Raw genomic sequence first — 17,631 nt, forward strand, 5'->3', positions numbered from 1 at the left:
TAACTCTTAAAATCCTACTAATATATTCACATTTATTGAACCTACTTAAGACATATATTCATGAATATATTCATGAGAAGAATATATTCATATTCACAGAATATATTCTAGAAGAATATTCCTTAACACAGTTCCCTGATAAATTTGTAAGTTTGATGAATTTAGGGAATTAGTTGTTCATGATTTGATTCTTTGGGTGATTATTTTTGATCACTTTTAGAGAATTGGTTCTCAGTGAATTGACCGAGAGTCCCCTCTCTTGACTCTGATTGATATCATGGGCAGGTAGGCTACTGGCTATTGGAGCTCACCACCCTCTAAACCTGGGGGCAGAGATATCCTCCTGTGAAATCTCTGTTGAAGGAGGAAAAGAACCCCTTCTTCCAAAAGGAGAGAGGTTAGAGGCTAAAGTCAACTTCAGACCAAGAGCTACTTACCAGATTCCACCTTCTCCCTGAAGTCTGTCTTCTTATTCCTCCTCGTTTTTCAGAGACGGTGGCTTTGCCTTGGGGGTTTGTTAGCAGGTGTGAATACTTAGTACAATTACTAGGGACTGAGCTACCTACAAAGGGTACACTGGCTTTAGCTATTAGTCTTAGAAGTGTGCTTTGTGTTTATGGTATGTAATATGAATATAGTATGTTCTGTGGATACTCTATGTATAAACAGTATAATCTATATAAATTAATTACCAGCCACATGATTTTGTTTTTCTCAAAGTCATGTATGCTTTTTCAAATTTAAACCGCGAAGGCTTGGCCTCTCATGGAGAATCACTGCTATTGTGAGCCATAGTTTCTGATGAAATTTTTCTCTCTCAGGTATTTGAGAGCAGAAACAAGATTGTGACAGTTCTCAAACTAAGTGAACTGTGACAATGGTGAGCTCATGAGATCTGAGCGTTAGAATATTTGAACCATTTTATTTTACCTTTAAGTCTAAGATACAGAGATAGTGAACTCAAAAAAAATGGAAACAAACAAAGCCTAAAAGTGAAAATTTAAAAGGGAAAGTGGTAGACACTATAAAATTTAGAGAGAAAGCAAACATAAAGAAAGTGAATATTTTTATATCAGAGGGCTTTTTTTCATCTCTTATGAGTGAAAGCAGTTTGCATTACCTGTATCTGTGAGACATAAAAGGGCCATAATCATGGTTGATAAGTTAATCAAAGACAGGAAAGCCCTTAAGTTTAGAAATGAAATTAGACATAATGTGAAAAATGACATCACAGTTAAAAGCCCTTGAAAGTGCCCTGAAGTCCACCTCAGAATTTTTATGAAGTCTTTACCTGGTTGTAGTCCCCCAATAATCTTTATTTTCTTTTACATCACAATTCATGTTAAATTAATGACATTAATAACTATCAGATTTTCTAAATTACTATTGTTTTAATATTCGACAACTGTGCACATACTTCATAATTTTTCATGGTTTCTGTATACATTTATCTCATGACTCTAAAGATAATAGTGGCCTCAATATTGTCTACAATTTTACTTATTTCAATTAGGTTATACATCACATAGACTCTTATCTTGCTTTATTTTTATTGAAATATATTATTCATATAGAAAATGCACATATCATGAGTGTACAGCTTAATGAAGTTTTTGAAAAATTGGACACATCTATGTAATCTTCACTTAGATCAAGAGACAGACCATTACCAACACTCCAGATTGCTTCTAAAGTCAGTAATTGATTCTAACTAGAGGGTTGCCCATCTAGCAACCAATGCTAAACAATGTTCAATAAATAACTACTAAAAAACAGGATTGTGCTATATGGTACAGAAAAAAATCCATGTATAGATATTTCTAATGTTATCTTTATATAGGATATGTCCTGTTAATAAGAAAATGATAAATGTTTATATAGAATTTTAGCACTGTAAGGCATCTAATCTACCACAGATTCCCTCAGGTAACACCCTGTGTGGGATTCTGCTGTGTGACACCTTTCTAATCCTTTATTAGTATTCCAGAGAATTTTTGCAGTAAAGGACAGATGCTCTTGCTAAAAGCCTTACTTCTATTTTCAATTTGCCAGTATTTTCTGGGACTCTACCTCTTACGTTAAATCACAGAAATGGCAAAGAATTCTCTTTCAGAATTGAAACAGTGAAAGATCTTAATTCCTTCTACAGTGCTGGATCCACCCTCCAAGTTGGTCTGCCATCAATTTACTCTCATGTTTCCATGAAGCTATCTGTGGCCCCATCTTCTGTCCACTGTAGTACAAAATTCAAATGACTGTCTTTTCAGTGTGGGTTCTTCTCTTTTCATCTCAGGCAAAGTCTCTTCCGTGTACTTTGAGTGGTCCATGACCATTGTGTTTAATGCTTAGAGTCAGCCAGCAGGACAGGTACAGATTTACAGACCAAAATATACAACTTCAGTTATATCAATATTTGCTTTATTAATATGCTCTATATAACATTTTTAATTGATACATTGTCATTGGTTTTTCTATTCCCCTTTGCAGTACATGAATGTATTGTAGTCTTATTTTAAGTGTCTAGAGCTGAGAGGAATCTTGTAATCAACTGGTATGAATCATTCATTTTACTGATAAAGATTTCTGGGCCAGAGAGGTAATTGTAATATTAGTGTCCATGCTATCCCAATTCTAATCTGGCTCTATTTTAGTGTATCACGCTGCCCTCCTGTCTTATGTGTCCGGTAGTGAATTTCACACATATGTGCACACATATATACAAACACACACAACTTGTGTACCTAATACAAATCCATGAAACCACACTAAAAAATAAATCAGCAGTTTAAAAAATTTATGCTCTAATAATATATTAATTTTTAAAATATTTTTAATTTTTAATCTTATCCGATGCTTATCTTATCCAGATTAAAATCCACAAGAAAGGATGGATGGAATAAATTTGTAACCTAAATATATATGAAACATTTTTTATACAAGTGTGATTTCAATGTGCTTACCTGTAGCATTTTTCCTCTCCCATTTTGCCACAAAGGATGAGAAAACCTACCAAAAGGCAGTTGACACTCAAAAAGGATTGTTGACTTGAAGATTGCAGGAGAGAGTAGTTTATAAATATCTGGAGACATGTCCTTCATGGTTCAATGCTCTTGAGTAGTCCAGTTGGAGGAAATGATACTGAGCTGAAACACACAGAAGCTGCCTCTCACACTAGGAGTCACATAGTAGAACAAGTAGTAGAGAGGTTGGCAAAGAAACAACTACTTGTAAAAGGTAGGGACTGAATCTTTGCCTATGTTTGTGACCTAGGTACAATAACCAGACCCTACCTTTGAGTAAAGGGTGAAAATTATTCAGTGGCAAGTATAAAAACAAAGTTCTGTTAAAGGGGAGTAATGCAGAATTATCTGAAATGAGAAACTGGTTTTATTATGCCTTTTGTGATGCAATTTAAAAATAATGATTTATATTCAAATCATAAAATATACCTGAACATAATATTTTAAGATATCTGTTCCATGCCAGGACTCTGCTCGTGATTATCCTCTGAACTCAAAAATTTCTGAACCCGTGAATGTCTGGATAACTTCTCTAAGTTAAACACAGTTTTCTCACTGGAGTTATCCAGCACACACAGGTATAAAAAAGCTCTGTTTTAATCAAAGCCACTTACGTTCACAGCTCTCTATGGTTATGATAAAACCAAGACTTTGAAAAATATTTAGAAGAAAAGAGGGAATTTTGTTATATGTACTGTTTTAAAGAAAGCTAATCTTAAATTCTGACAATTGTTAATTTTAAGCTTTGAATTTGTTTTATTATCAAAATTTAGAAAAATGAGAAAATGGATTCAAGAATTAACCTGGGCTAAATTGCTATTATTATCTTCATTTATGCTGTTCCTAGTATTCTTTCTCTAAGATATTCTTTTTACATCACTTCTATAATACCGATGGGACAGAATAGAAAAAGTCATTGATAGTGTCATGTAGCTCTATTTTCTCCCTTATGTGTAGGAGGACAGGAACAGTGTGCCTTTGGGACATGGATGAGATAAGGTACTCTGTAACATTCTAATATTCACGAGTGGGGTTATGCTAGCCGGGAAGATGGGGGGTCAACAGTTTTAACAGCATATTACAGTAAGGCTGTGCACAACAAGGGAGTGCCCACCTTTGGGATCACCTCTTGTCAAAGATCCCTAGCTGGATCCCCAAATCTTCTCAGCTACATTTTGCCTTCCTCATTTATCTTTCATTTCTTTTTCCTCAGCCATCTCACTCCAGTTTATAAAATATCGGGAAACATTTCATAGCAATTATAAAAATGTATGTAAAGATATATAAACCTCATTAGATGGTACAATAAGGCAAACTTTTTGAGACCAGGAATCATCATATTTATTTTTATATTTTTTACAATGTTTCACATAGGTATTCCCCCAGAAAAAGAGGAATTGATTTGAATGTCCTTGCCATTTAGACAATGTCAATTTCCTATAAATAGGGATGATTTTGTGCCTTTAGGGAAAAATTGTATGATATTGCAATTTATCTGAGACATACATGGAACAAAGATAAAAGACTAAATATAACTTAGTTAATTTAGATTTAAGAAATGAATTGTAATATTAGTAACGATAACTTATTTTCCCAAAATTGTATAATAATCATTTCACAACTATAACTTTCTACTTTAGACAGAAACAAAACAGTGATTTAAACAATAATAAATATTTAATAATAAATAATTGACATATTTGTTAAAAAAACAAATTAAGGAACAGAAAATATAACTTATAAGCCATTAAATATAAAAAATGGAAAGTAAGAAAAGTAATGAATCTGAAAAGGATAAATGAATTGATAGTGTATTCTCATTGCCCAATAAAGTCAGTGATGCAAGTAGAAGATGAAGGGTTGTATAAACCAGGTTCTTAACCTGAAAGAAGAGCTAAACCCTTGACATTACATAAAAATTTTGGATATATACTAATAAGGATTTTTCTTAGGACAGGATTCATACTTTTCTTCAGATTTTCAACATACACCATTACTCAAAATTCTTCTCCTGTATAGCTGAACCACTCAAGGATTCGGTATTCTCACTCCTTACCTGCTGTATTCTGCTCACCCCACTCCAATTATCATCGACCTCCATATTCCCAAATCTAATGTCCACTTCCTGTCCTTGTTTTACTTCATATCTCAGAAGCACTTATAAGATTCAACTAGTCCCTCTTTCTTGAGTTAGTCTCTTCGTTAACATCACATTCTTCTGGTTTCTTTCCTATTTTACTGGTACTCTTTCCCAGTCTCTTTTCCTGGGCCCTCATCCTCTTTCCAACTTCTCAAGTTCAGAGCATTCTAAGACTCAACCTAAACTCTCTTCTCTATCTCAAAGCTCTCTCTTGGTAACTGTATTCAATCCCATGATTTATGCTCATGACATCAGATTTTTATGTCCAAACCTTAACTCTTCCTTGGGCTCCAGACACAAATATACAACCACCTCCCGACTTCTCTACTTAGATGCCTAATGGACATACCAAACAACAACTCGCTTCCCCAGTCTCCCATTACTTAGTTAAATTGCTTTGATTTCCACTCAGTTGCTTAAGTCACACATTTTTCTCTTTCTCTAACTTTTGATAACCAATTAATGAGTAAGACCTGTCAACAGGGGACCCTGGCGCAGTGGTTAAGAATCCACCTGCCAATGCAGGGGACATGGGTTTGATCCCTGGTCCGGGAAGATCCCACGTGCCGTGGAGCAGCTAAGCCCATATGCCACAACTACTGAGGCTGTGCTCTAGAGCCCACGAGCCACAACTACTGAAGCCCATGTGCCTAGAGCCCGAGCTCTGCAACAAGAGAAGCCACCGCAGTGAGAAGCCCGCACACCACAGTGAAGAGTAGCCCCCGCTCGCCACAACGAGAGAAAGCCTGCGCGCAGCAACAAAGACCCAATGCAGCTAAAAATAAATAAATAGATTTATATATAAAAAAAAAGACTTGTCAACAGTACTTCTGAAATAGATGACAAGTCTGACCACTTTTCTCATTGTTAACCTCTGTCCAAGCCTCTGTCATCTGGTCCTAACCACTGTAAGAGCTTCGTAATAGGTCTCCCTCCTTTCACTCTTGCCTCCCTAAATCCATTCACTGTACAGTAGCTAGTGTCTATCTTTAAAATAGCATCATGCCACTTTCTGCATAAAACATAGGTTTTCTGTCACACTTAACATTTAATCTTCTAATTACAGCTTACAAGGCCCTTAACTTATTACACTATTGCCTATCTTTTTCCTCCCATTTCTCAATCCTTCCCCCTTAATCTCTATACTCAAACCACTGTAGTCATCTTAGGGCCTGGTACTTCAGTACACCAAGCGTGTCTCCCTTCAGGGCGTTTGCATCAAATTATCACATGACTGGCCTCCTCTTACCCTTTAGGTTTCAGATTCACTGTCACCTCCTCAGAGAGTTCTCTCTTGTCAATTAGTCTTATCCCATGAATCTCTCTATCACAACATCTGTTTTATTTCTGTTATAACATTTATCACCATCTGAAATTGTACCTATTAACCTATTCATTATTTGTCTACTGTCTGTCTCTGCACATAAGAATATAAGCTCCAAGAGGGCAAGACCTTTTCTTCTTCACCATTATATCCTGGTGCCTAAAACTGCCAATTACATGGTAGCAAATCAATAAATGAGTTCAGAATAAAACTCTAGAAGAGCTTAGGCTAGTGGAGGTAAATTTCCATGTTATTCTCCTTAGATTCTGAAAGGTTAAACTGAAAGGACAAGGCTGCCAAATCTCCTCAGCACAAATCAGAAGTTAGCAGATAGTGATCATCACTTGCTTCTTCCTTTTGTACTTGTTTACCTTCAGTCATAGCATCACAGCAATCTGAATGGTTTGCAGTTACGATAAAAACTAGAGTAAAGGACATCAAATACTAAGTGTAATGTCTCTTGGTGTAATGAATCTTTTTTTCCTTTATTATACTTTATCAGTTTTCCAAATTTTCTTCAATAAGTTTTATCTTAAAGATGAAAAAAATTATAAAAGTTCTCTGCTTATGATCTGAAATCCATTTAAGCTACCACTGCTTCATATGCCTTTATCTGCCCTATGTAGACACATCACAAAATATGATGTCTTCCTTTTGTAGAATTTTGAAAGTTATTTTCTTTATATATACATGTAGTTGTCTTTGTATATGTACAGCAAAAATGATAATGATAAAATAAAAACTGCTACTAACTATTGATAGTATAAGGTGGCTCCTATATAACTCATGGATTATTTATAACAAATTTCTGACATAGTATTATGTTTTCTGTAAGTGAAGAAACCAGGTTGCAGAGAGGTTTAATAACTTGCTCACAGGAAAATAGCTAGATTTTGCTAGAGCAGAGATTATTTCAGACTTATTTCTGTATCTCCAGTGCTAACATAGTGCCTGGGAAATAGTAGGTACTCAACATGTATTTATACATGAATGGAGGAGTGTGGTTGGCATTTGAATCCAGGTATGAATGACACCCAGACACTTAACTGCTATACCACACTGTATCTTTGGGCTTATCTATATGTGTACATTAATCAGAAGTCCTATGAATTAAAATCTTCTTTTAAATTAGCAACAGCTTCTTATTTAATGCAATTATATTACATTTTATATTCAAGACAGGATAAAACACTGGAATGAAGGAATGTAAATGCCAAAATTGGTACATGAACTAGACTCCTAGATTGATAAGATGTATTGAAGATGATATTCACATAATCATATTACTACTAAAGATACTTGCTTTGGAAGATTGTCTCAAGAAAACGGTCATCATTAAAATGGTCATAAATCTTTGAATGAGATTTTGAAGTATAATGATCTTTGGCTTTTGACTGGGAATCAGTAATGGTTGAAACAATTTTTAGAGGTTTCTACTTGAAAATTTAGTCTTGGAGTAGTTGTTTTAAGTTTTTTAACTTCCTGAAATATTGATATCCAAAAGTTAAACATACAGAGTCTCATTGGGTTTCCCCTGTTTAGTAGCAAATAATGGTATGTTCTATATTGGGTTTCTCATTGTTTGATAATGCAATAAACAAAGTATAAAGTGGGCATTGGATAAAATTTAGATGAATTTAAAAATGAATATCATCATTCCTTTTATCTGATTTTAAATGTTTATATATTTTTGAGGTAAAAATTACAAAATACATTTGGTTTTCATTATTCGTCATAGTTATATTATGCATAGTCATTGCAAACACTCAATTAGTGAATACTGAACCATTGTTCCTACAAGAAATATAGGGTTAGGTTCCTGAGACCTGTGGTCACAACATTTGCATCAATACATAACCTTGTTTTTGTATTTGCATCAATACAAACCTTGATTTATGTATTTCTGTTTAAAGTTACCTTGTTTAATGCATATGATTGATTCATTAACATTGAACTCACAACCAACAGCATTATAACTTATACCTGAAAGAAGTTGATCTAATGTACACATTTCCTCTTTGTAAGGCACATCACAGCCTTCTTGCACTTAGGAACACTAAACAGCATTTCAGCACTACATTTGGGGAGCACTTTAAATGGCAAAATTGACAAAAAGCACAAAAATGCAAAAAAACATGGCAATAAGTATACAGTGAAAAGAACACTTGATTTCAGGATAAGAGCTGAAACAAGAAGGCAAAGAGATGCCTTATTTGACCTCAGTTGGGAACTTGTGAGTCGAACGACTCCAGTTTTTCACCAGTCTGTTCATGCGTGAGTCTGTGAATGTCCAGAATGCACCACAGTATTGATTTTGGGTTAGAAATAAATTTGAGCAATAAGGTGAATACACAAGTACTGAATCCACGAATGAGAATCAACTCTGTGAAACGCACAGATCTTAAGAGCACAATTCAGTGGATTTTGATAAATATATACACTTATGCAACCAACACTCCAGTCGAAATATAGAACATTTCATTACCTCAGAAAGTTTCCTTGTGCCTCTTACAGTCCATGCCCGTGTGCACCCTCCCCCACATAGGGAACTCATGTCCTGATTTCTATCACCATAGACTGGTTCTGCCTGTTCTAAAATTTCCTATAAAAGGATTCGTTCAGTATATTATTTTTTTGTGTCTACATTCTTTCATGCAAAACAGTGATGTCCAAACCACTAGTTCATTCTTCTTTATTACTTAGCAACATTTTCTTGTTTGAGTACACACTGTATGGTTATACAGTTATTTCCAGTTTAGTTCCATTATGAGTAAAGCTGCTGAAACATTCCCGTACAAATATTTTTGCAACGTGCATTTTGATTTTGGGGGGAAAATAGCTAGCAGGGAAATTGTTGGGACATAGGATTAATATATGTTTAACTTTATTTAAAAACTATCAGAATTTTCCAAAGGGACTGTACAATTTTGCATCCCACCAGCAATGTATGAGAGTTCACATTGATCCAGGTTCTAGTTAGTCCTTTTAATTTTTAGCCACTGAAGTGGTGTAAAATTGTATGTCATTGTGGCTTTAATTTCCCTGATGACTAGCAATGTCAAGAAATGTTTCACGTGGCTATGGGTATTTAATTTACCTTTATTTGTGGTATGACTTTTGCCCATTTTTGTCTTCCAGTTATTGACTTACAAGAGCTTTTAGTGTATTTCAGTATGCTCCATGTTCAGATATATATGTTGCAAATATTTTCTTCTAGTCTCTGTCTTGCCTTGAATTTTCTTAATATGTCTAATGATGAGTGGAAATTTTTAATTTTGATGAAGCCCAATTTATCAAGTGATTTTGATGTCCTCTAGGACAGCAGTTACCAACATTTTTGGCACCAAGGACCGGTTTCATGGAAGACAATTTTTCCACGGACTGGGGTGGGGTGGGGGTGGGGGCGGGGCATGGGAGGGATGGTTCAGGCGGTAATGCGAGCAATGGGGAGTGGTAGATGAAGCTTTGCTTGTTCGTCTGCCACTTACCTTCTGCGTTGCAGCCCTGTTTCTAACAGGCCGCGGACCAGTACCAGTCCTGGCCTGGGGGTTGGGGACCCCTGCTCTAGGAAATCTCTGTTAACCCCAAAGTCCTAAAGATACTCTGTGTTATCTTTCAGAAGCTTTATACTTAGGTTTTTATTTTGGGGTCTAAAATCCATCTAGAATTAATTTTTGTGTGTTGAGTAAAGGAGAAATTGAGATACATTTTTCCCTTTATTTATCCAGTTGTTCCAGCACCAGTTTTTGGACAAAACAAAACAAACAAAGAAACCAACACAAAATCACCTTTTCTTTCCCCATAGAATTGCCTTAGAGCCTTTGCCAGAAAACAATGGATCACATATGTTTGGGTCCGGTTCTGATTTCTTTATGGAATACTATAACTTTATAACAAGTCTTCAAATCAGATGATAAGTCCTCTACTTGTGTTCTTCTTTTTGATAATTTTGAATATTTAAGCTTTTAAAAATTCCTTATAAATTTTAGAATCTTCTATTTTTATTTCTACAAAGACTAGTGTTGAGATTCTGACTAGGATTGCATCGTATATATCTGTTTATTTAAAAGTTTAATTTCCCAGCAATGATTTGGAAATTTCGGTGTGAAACTTTTAAAGCTCCCCAAATGACTCTAAGGTGCAGACAACGTAATAAAATCTATTAATCTGGGCTCTTTCTTTCTCAAAAGATTCTGAGTGCATGAAAGGAAAGAATTCATCCCATCTCTAAGATTCTACATATTAAATTAGTGATGGAGTCATATCTAGCAACACACAAAAAATGTCATGCAGTAGGCCCTCCCCAGTGTGTATTTCTAACTTAAAGCTTCCATTCAAGTTCTTTCAGAGCAAAGACATTCCAAAGTGACGTCTGTCTATACCAATACAGAGGAGCATTTGACAATTTCTTCAACTTAAAAAATAAAAGTATTTTGTGCCTACCCAAGTATCGTATTACATGTTTTCTCTGATTGCAGTTGACCATATTTATATGGTTTGGATTGATGTGTAAAAGTGAGTGAGATTAAATTGGATTGATTTCCTTATGGGAATTATAAAGATAATATAAATAATAGTATGTGGCATATCTACATAGAGAGGTATTTTTTCTTATTGCATAAATAGGTAACTGATAACTTATGAGATATATTAGTAACACCTCAGAGAATACTGTAACCACCTAAAGACGGATTTTATAGTCTCTGAGAGTTTTCTCTCAGGATTAAATGTTGAGCAAAAGACTGAAAACTCTAGTCACTGTAATTTTATTGAAGCATTTTCAAACAGATGTTACATCTTGGTTTGTGACTATATTTTAAATACTTTCTTTTTTTCAACATTCATTAAACCAGTCTTCTTTTGTCTCTAATAAGAGAAACATCTGTTTCTTCTTGTTCAATCAAAGCAACCACCTCAAGAGTCTTACTTTAAAACTAGTACCATTAGAAAGTCAGCCTGGATAGAATATGCTTCATTAACATTTTACATTTGTATACAAAACAAGTTTCTCTAGAAGTTATAAGTTAGATGCTAGAGAAAATATTGTAAAACAGTTTCGATATTTTATGAAAGAATTAAAGCCAGAAACTGGAATATGGCTTCAAAGATGTTGGTTTTAGGTTAAAAAGTCTCTTTGTAAAAATGTCAGTTTCCTTTTGTAATGTACAATTGAAAAGTTTTTATAATTATGAATTAATGAATAACTGGAGGTATCTATCATAAAGTAAATTCAAATAATCTTTAAGTATAAAAGTACATCAAAATTGTTGAATAATGTATATTTTTAAAACAAAAATACTTTGGAAAATGCGTACTACAGTTTATATCAGTCTCCTCAAAATTAGTCATCAGGCGAAGTCCTTGCTTGGAATTGGGTTTGATTTTTGGAAATATTCCACAGACATTCAGAACCACACCTATTGAATAATCTAGTTGAAAACAAAACACATTTTGGGGAGGTGAAAGTACATCTGTGACTATGATGGAATAAGACCTATTTTATTGTATAGCTCAAAGTTGGCTTTAGAAATTGTTGGCCCTGATATTAACAAGAGATATATATTTAGCTACCTTCCCAAATTCCTCAAGACTTCTCTTGTACTATAAAATTCATATGGGGAGGTGGGTATTTATTCATAAAGAAAACCAATGTTTATTCATTTCATAATAGTTAATACTTATAGAATTAACGTACAACAACCCAAGTTGGTATTTAGAGAGCTAGTCTTACTCACTGAATATGAAACAATAGCTAATATCTATTGAGAGTGAACTTAGTGCCAGGCACTGCTCTAAGTGACAATGTATATACTTAATTCTCAAAACTCTATGAAGTAGATACTGTTATTATTCCCATTTAATAGAGAAGGAAACTGAGGCCTAAAGAGGTTAACTTGCTGAAGGCCCGGCTATTAGGTGAGCAGAAATGAGATTTATATCCATCTGACTTTAGAGTCTGTGCTCTAGATCCTTATACTGTTCTGCCTCTCAGAGGGTGAGTCTGTAAGTCAGACACCCCTGGCTTCTAATCTACCTCTGTCTCTTATGGAGCATGTTACACGTCAACCCGAATAAAATATGACCCCAAATGGAAGGCAATCCTCCATTTTCCCAACGAGATAATTAAGAGTACCTTTTGACTTAACTTACATATATAAACTTTTAGGGCTGTGGGTGAAAATGTCTCTAATATTTAATTACTATTTTTAAAATTACATAAATAATGTAGAAAGTTCTTTTTTTTTTTTTTTTGCGGTATGCGGGCCTCTCAGTGTTGTGGCCTCTGCCGTTGTGGAGCACAGGCTCCGGACACGCAGGCTCAGTGGCCATGGCTCATGGGCCCAGCCGCTCCGCGGCATGTGGGATCTTCCCAGACCGGGGCACGAAGCCGTGTCCCCTGCATCGGCAGGCGGACTCTCAACCACTGTGCCACCAGGGAAGCCCAGAAAGTTCATTTTTCACTCTCACTTTTTGGAAATAATTTTGTTCAAATTTCTTCACATGCAGCGTTAACATCAGTGTCTTTGTCATAACTTTGTGAGTCATCTAACACATTTTTGTAGAACAAATCATCTTCAGCTCTAAATTATTTGAATACAGAATTTTTTCCCACATCTAATGCTGTCACTGGCCATGTTTTTCTAAGTTTCAAGTGTCCATTAGCATAATGGTAGGACACTTTTTTCAGTTGTCTCATATGTATATATTCATGATCTCCACGTTGTTGAGTTATTCTATTGCTGTTTTGTTTAGACGGCTTATTTATAACTACACCAATATTTGTAATTGCAATGCAATAACCCCCAAAGAAAAAGTACTACGTTTAAGTCTCTGATTTTTTCTTTGTAAAATGGGACTTAACAGCCTTCTTTGTTTTTTGACCTAACGGTATAGATACAGATATGCTGTTTCCTAGCTGCTAGGCACTGTTCTAATGCTATGCAAACCCTAATTCATCTACTCCTTAAAACCAGTCTACAAAGTGGATACTATTTGATTTTAGAGAGGAGAAGCCTGAGGCACAAGGAGGTTAAGTAAATTGTCCAGGTTGGCAAGGGCCAGAGCAAACACAGGCAACCTGGCTCCTGGGTCAGTCCTCTTAGCTGCCACACTATTTTCCTGCCCTTCTGCCATCTTGATGCTCATTATTGAGAAAAGGCAATAGATTGACACATACAGAGTTAGGTAGTGCCAGGCACATACCAGGCTCTTAGGAAATGTTAGCCGTATGAGACGTGGGTCTCTTTTTTAAGTATCAGTAACTAGCATCCTTATTTGGTCTGGTCCTGAGTCACTCTCCAGCCACCAAGACCCCACAGTGTCTGGGATTATGGGTCCCTGGTGAGTCTCTCTATTTCCTGGGACATTTATTGCTCCAGAATATTGAGTGAAGGGATACCATCTCTTTAATAGCAAATGAGATGTGATGCCTTAATCCTATTTGGTGATGTGTTCTTTGTTGTTTACAACTCACAAATTTCTAATAAAACTTGGGATGCTGATACATTTTTTTCTTAATACTGTATTGGTATTGTAAGTGTATATCGTATGATCAACTGCATGGTTCTGAGTGAATTTTATAGAATTCCAAAAGCTCTTAAATTTCGTTAATGTTATGTTTCATATGAATTAAAAATTACTAAAGAATATTGTTAATTTTTTAAAATGCCTCAAAGAGGCTATTCCATATAGTTTCTCTGAAGCAAAACTAATTCTGTACTACTTCCCAAGTGGCAGGTGGCCCAGGAAATGGGTAAAGGCAAAACTCAGTAGTCGGTGTTTCATACAAAGTTGTTCAGGTCTCCCTTGCACTGAAGGGAAGGGACACAAGAGGAGGGAAATTATGCTGAAACTATGGCATCTTTTTTTTCGCATGATAAAGTTTAATGGCTGTGTTCGGAGTGGGAAGAACTACTGTTTGAATGCAAAAGGCCTAGATTAGGATCTCAACTCTACAAACTGACAAATGATAACATGTTAAAGATCATTGATTGATCCACTCATAATAAAATGAAAGGAGTGAATACTGAGTTCTCTTTGCTGAGTTTCACAAAGTATGGAGATGATTTAAATGAATGCTCCTGGGCTTACTTTAATATGCCTTAGGGAAATAATGCTAGAATTTGCTTAATTTCCATTCAAATTACAATTTTAGGGGAAAAACATCAATGTAAGAAACTACTAAAAGACATGTAGTAGTGGGATCTTACATTACAACAAAAATCTGATGACGCAAGTGCTGAAAGTTGGCAGATGAAACCGGATCGGTGTCTCAGTTTATTTACAACCCTGATGCTGTTTGAGACAAGGGTACTCCAGAAACTCCCTCTAGATGTGGTGGCAGATGGAAGTGTGTGTGTGTGTGTGTGTGGTATAAGAGAACTCTGATCACAGATGCACAGAGTCTATATTACCGTGTTTCATTGTTGTTGGTTTTTCTTTGTTTGCTGTTTATAAGAACTCAGCCTCCAGAACTAGATATAGCTGAGTTCCCGTTCTCAGTTCTGACATTTACCACATACGGGATGCCTAAACGTTATTAGATTCAGTTCTCTCACCTATTTATTGGGGATAGTAATTCAAAAAAATCTTCTTCTGTGAAATATTGTTTGGAACTGTTAATGTTAATCGTCAAGAGGTATGCCTCAGCAATCTATGATAGGAACGGGCCCCGAATATATGAAGTTCATTCTTCAGTGGGGCAAGGATGACCTAATTTCTCAAAAGAAAATATGTCACTTCTTAAAATTTTTCTTTATCCACATGTTATTAAAAAACCCTCTTGATGATTAGCATTAACAGTTCAAAGTAATAATTGGAATTAAAATGAATAGAAATCACACCTTAAGCTCAGATGCAGCAGTGGCTGCTATCAACAAGGCTGCTTTTATATGAGGTCCAATTTCTTTAGTAATTAAGTTTCTTGAAAAAAATAAAGTAACCTTTTTACTTTAATCTGATGGAATAATAGACCTTTTGTCATGAACAATTAAGCTGATGATTTTCCCTTTAAAAATTAACTTTATGATGAAGAAGTTTTCATTAGAATTTTTACGAAGGCTTTCTGGTCTACCAGTTAGAACAGAAAGCCCTGTTACTTGAAGACAGCTTATAAGTGACTTCCTCTGAATGTGTGACTATTTAGGATTAAACATTTGTAACGGTACTGTCCTTGGGACCCATGCCCCAAAACTGCATTTCAAAGCAGGGTTCATCACATTGTAAAGGCAAAAATAACAACCAAAATCAAAACCATACACTTCTATGGCTAATTAACACTAACCCCAGTTTTATAATTTAACAGAATATGTTCTGGTGACGGTACAGTCTTCATGAATCAGTTTTGTGGGAGAACCCACTACTGGAGAAGGAATTGTTTCAGTAAACACTACTACTTGTCTGACAGCTAACTGACTTTACTTTTAGAATAAGACTGTATGTTTACATAGTAATTTCAGTACAAAAAATATGTATTTGTATGTATTACACATTTCATAATTTGAAAATTATTTAGTATTAATTACTTTAGAGCTGTTTTCCTCCATTGAAATAAAATGTGCTCAATAAATGTTACTAAGTTAAAAATTGAAAATCCTGAAAAAAACACCTGAGGGATGATTATTTGTAATGATATTTACTAGTACAGTGTTAGTTAATACTACATATATGTGACTATCTTCAAGCCCCAAGAAGCCTTACTTTTTTTCTTTAAAATGGTGTTTCTGTTTAATAATGTAAACCAATCACTAGATTATGCTTTTCCTGTAAAGGACAACATAGTAAATAGTATAGGCTTTGTGGGCCATACAGTTTCTGTAGCAACTGTTTTTGACTGTAGAACAGACAATGTATAAACAAATGAGTTTGACTGTATTCCAGTAAATTTTATGTGGACACTACATTTGAATTTTATATAATTTTCACATGTAATTTAATATTGCTATTATTTTAATTTATTTTTCAACCATTTAAAATGTGAGATTTATTTTTACCTCTCAGGCTGCACGGAAACAGACGGCAGCAAGCAGTATTTAGCCTATAAGCTGTGGTTTGCAGACCTCTGATCAGAAGCTTGGAAGCCATCATTCGTGCTTCACTGATTTTCTCTCATTCCATTTTTGGATAGCTTTTCATGCTAGGCTTCTCTTGTGAGGCTGAACTGTACCTTCAATAACTCCTACCTGTGGATTCTAGATTAAGCCATCTGGAGTAGTCTAGAACAAAATAGTTTCCCTTTCCATAGGCCTTTATAAGGTGAAAGAAAGTCACTTTGACTCACTTAGATTTCTGTCTCTCTTAGTGTTCCTTAAACTCTTTCAAGATACGTTTGTTTGAAGGCTGTTCTCCTCTCTTTACTCCTTAATTTTCTAATTATTATTTGAAAAATGAACACAAACTAAACAGAAACTTAATGTTATTTTCTGTCTAATGGATAACTAAATAGATTTTCTAGTTCTGAAGACCTTTGTACTAGGCAAGAGTGGAATGTGATTGTTAGGGAGTTGTTGATTTATTTTGTTTATGTTTATCTGTTTAAATATAACCTAATTCATTATAAAGATATCTTATTTGTAAATGATCAGATAATCCTGGTATCATTTCCCATACCTATTAGTGGTGAATTAGCACAAATAATTGCTGTAGGGAAGGAAAACTTTTCCTTTCTTCCCCTCTAGGTTCTTTGGCTAATCTAAGAATTAAATTGACATCAGACAGATTGTCAGGAGGAAAACAAATATAATTTATTATGATTATTATATATATTTTTTGTGGTACGTGGGTCTCTCACTGTTGTGGCTTCTCCCGTTGCGGAGCACAGGCTCCGGTCGCGCAGGCTCAGCGGCCATGGCTCACGGGCCCAGCCGCTCCGCGGCATGTGGGATCTTCCCAGACTGGGGCACGAACCCGTGTCCCCTGCATCCGCAGGCAGACTCCCAACCACTGTGCCACCAGGGAAGGCCAAAACAAATATAATTTTGTATGTATAGGACCTCTCCAAAATATGAGACTCAAAAAGTGACCAATGTAGGGCAGATTTTATACCTTTTAGCTGAAGAAAAAGATTAATTTTGTAAAGAATTAACAGGACAAAGAAGTTTTGGGGTAACTTTGGTAACCCAGAGTTTTGGGTTTGGGGTAGTAGATTA

The 17,631-nt window shown here is 35.3% G+C and overlaps 1 protein-coding gene across 1 annotated transcript in view; it reads left to right on the forward strand.

The window, feature by feature from the left end:
* The window catches only part of CNTNAP2 (contactin associated protein 2), a 2,069,520-nt gene that overhangs the window by 1,048,639 nt on the left and 1,003,250 nt on the right, over positions 1–17,631 (forward strand). The window lies entirely within an intron of this gene.

Source organism: Phocoena phocoena, chromosome 9 (assembly GCF_963924675.1).
Source record: "Phocoena phocoena chromosome 9, mPhoPho1.1, whole genome shotgun sequence".
NCBI lineage: Eukaryota > Metazoa > Chordata > Mammalia > Artiodactyla > Phocoenidae > Phocoena > Phocoena phocoena.